Source organism: Hydractinia symbiolongicarpus, chromosome 4 (genome assembly GCF_029227915.1).
Source record: "Hydractinia symbiolongicarpus strain clone_291-10 chromosome 4, HSymV2.1, whole genome shotgun sequence".
Lineage (NCBI taxonomy): Eukaryota > Metazoa > Cnidaria > Hydrozoa > Anthoathecata > Hydractiniidae > Hydractinia > Hydractinia symbiolongicarpus.
Window position 1 is genome coordinate 4,497,078 of NC_079878.1, and position 3,558 is coordinate 4,500,635.

Below are 3,558 nucleotides of genomic sequence, written 5' to 3' on the forward strand. Positions count from 1 at the left end.
ACCACCTTGTTTTTCCCTATTGGGGGAGGCCTTCCATCATCAGGATTATATGCACTTGTATCAAATCGTGCCCCAACATCGTTTGCAATATCTTCATAAAAGTCGTGGGTTCGTATACGGTATACGAACGAGTCCGTATCCATATAGCATAGTTGGAGCTTGCTACCGTATTTGAGCTTCATGTAATCGTAATAGAATTCATACATGACTAACTTTGAAATTTCCAGGATGGCCTGTCCTATATACACCGGCTTATTCATCTTCACCTCGATCTTGCCCATTTCAACGCCTACCAGGTTTTTGCTAAACCTGCGACCACTCTTAAAATTCGGCTTCATCACAAGCTTTGTATATTTGTCCTCATTGGTAACCAGCTGAATATCGCGGTGATTGCGCATATCCTCCATCGTCTTGCCAAACACGGAGAGGTTCATAAGTTTGTAGAAATCCTTTTTAAACTCGTTCTTTGTGTTTGTTCTCAAGTCAGTGTTTTGATCAATATAGCCCTTCAACCTCTGTTGGCATTGTAATCTTGACTGCAGAGTGGTCCTTACAGTGCCTATAATGATTGTCCCTCGATTCAATTGTGGGGAAAGCCTGTGAACAGTTTAGGCAGAAGTGCATTTTTGGAGTATTTTTTGAGGTCTCAATATCCAGGGGACGTGAGAGACTTTTCATGGCTACGTAATGTGTCTTTTTATCATTGGTGATAAGCAGTAGATTCACCTGCTTGCCACGCCCGTTAGGCGCCGATCGACGTAGGACATTGAAACTCTTTACATTTATATAGAGGACGTTTACCGCAATGTCAGGTTATTCGCCTCAAATTTATAGATTGATTTGATAGCGGTTGGGTACTCAATACCATCCCAATTATAAAGACCTACGTAGGGTCTCAGCTTACTGATTCTTTGATGGAGTGATGCCATAATAGCCCATTTGAAACACTCCTCATCATCATTTTTTGGGTTAATAATGGCCTTCTTGGAAACTATCCATTTAGGTGCTTGTATATATGATGAACCACTTGTTAGCCTCAATTTGCGAAAGTTTATGTCGAGATATAGTATTTGGGAGATGGTGAAACCACTTTGTGGTAACGCAGGATTTTCAACATGTGTTTTCACCTGGGCAAACATCCCATCTAGCACGTCATCTACATTGTTACCCTGGAATACTATACTACTAGGCCATATTACTCCCCATCATTGGCCTCCTCCGGGTTCATCTTCCTCTTTTTCCACACGATCCATAGCGACAGCTGTATCTTCGCTGACCCCATATTTATTACCTGCCCCCCAACCAAGGTTCGCACATTGGATCGTACCATCCCAATATACCCATCAACGTCAGTCGGAAACTCCTGAAGGTCCTGTGAAGAGCATGTTTACGTTCCTGGGGTGTGAAGTCGTGTCCCGGCCGTTCATTTATATAGCCCTCGTTAGCCTCCTGTTCGACTTCATCATGCAGTTTAGGTCTTGTATTTGCTTACCTATCATAGAGCCCCATCACCTTGCGTTTGAAGGCCTCATAGGTCCCCCTGACCCTCTCTTTTATAGGTTTCGGAACAGCGTCTGGCGTTGGTAGTATGGTTACAGGCCTGACAGGCTTTCGTTTTCCGGCCCTTCTAGCTGGCCTCTGTGGTATGTCCAATAAGTCAATTAATTCAGCTTTACGTAGTCTATAATGCCCTTTAAGTCCATGACTTTTTGCAATATCACGTAATTGTTTATCAGTTTTTGATTCCATTCTCTCTTTATTATACAGAATTTTTACAAAGTCGGAAGATGTCATAACGCTCAAAACTAACGCCGTTATTTAGGGAAATTCCTTCTGCGCATGCGTTGATTTTTGATGAATATAAGGGAAAGTCCCTTTTTACTCATTTGCTGTATACTTTGATGTGTGCTGATTTTTAGGGAATTGCTCTAGAAAATATTAGACCTTTTCTTCTACATGACGTCATCTGACGTCTATATGTAGATTAATATGGAATGGTATCGGATGGTGCTGGATTAATAGGGGATTGTCGTTGACTTGTCGTTGACTTGTCGTTGACTTGCTGGGAGGTTCCTGTGGGTTGCCGTGACGTCACTGTTGTACGCGCAACATCTTTTTTTTTACGAATCTTTACTTTCTTTATCTGTAATTATAGAGTAAAATATCAATTTTTTAATACGTTTAGTAGTGTCAAATAATAAATATGTTCTTCACATATGTTCAACATTTTTTGCTATTTTGATCTTTAACTTTCTTATTTTCTGTGTTTTGACCCGTGATCATCACAATAAGGAGAAATATATTCTATTGCTTTTTAATTTAGCCACCCGTTTTGCAAATGTGTAAAAATACTGAATTATAAAAAAAATTCAGAACAAAGATACAGTATAGTCTCGATAAGTGATACACCGGATAACTAGAACGCCCGCTATGTAGTACACTTTTTCTCGTTCTATTGAACTTGCTTACCCTACTCAAGCAAAAAAACTTTGCATAACTGGGACCCCGGATAACTAGGACGCCCGCTATGTAGTACACTTTTTCTCGGTCCCTTGAGGCAAAAACTTCGGATTTTCGGACTTCATATTCTTTTTCTTGAAACAGAAGACATTGCATTGATTTTAATCAAAAACTACACTTATGACCATCCTTAAAAATTATGCAGAGGAGGATATTTACAACGTCGACGAGTTTGGTTTACTTTTCAAAGCTTTGCCAAACAAAACTCTTTATTTAAAGAAGAAAAATGTTCCGGAGGTAAACATAGCAAGATCAGAATGACTGATCTAGCTGCAGCTAGCATGTAAGGGGAAAACTCCCTATGTTCGTGATCGGAAAATCGCAAGAGCCGAGATGTTTTAAAAACTTAAAGCAATTGCCATGCCGTTATTGTAGCCAGAAGAAGAGTTGGATGGACTCAACGCTCTTTGAAGAATGGGTCAGGGAACTTGATGAAAAAATGGAGAAGGACAATCGTAGGATCGCGCTCATCATTGACAACTGCACAGGTCATCCAGAAATCGGGGGTTAAAAGCAATTGATATTTTTTTCCTTCTAACACCACTTCCGTCCTTCAGTCAATGGAGTAATCCGTTCTTTGAAAGCAAAGTACAGAGTGAAAGTGATCCAAAAGATGATTGAAGCAATTGACAAGAAAAAGGAACTCCCTCAAATTTCTCTGTGGGATGCAATGAAGATGTTGGTGTTGGCTTAGGATGAAGTAACAGAGAAAACCGTTCAAAACCGCTTCAAAAAACTGGATTTATTGAGATCGATGAAAACACGCTATCATCCGACGATCCGTTTCGCGCGCTGAATGATACCATCCGTCAACTGAGCAGATTGGATGAAAATTTCAAAGATTTGTCTGCTAAAGATGTCGCCTCTTTCGATGACGCAGTTCCTGTAACTCAAGGTTTGATGTCCAATGAAGAGATCTTGTCGGATATTCTGGGAAATGAGGTCGAGGAAATGAAAGACGAGAAGGATAATGGTCAAGATGGAGCTAGCCCTTTGGAGAAACCAACCACATCTCAATTACACGATGCCATTGATACC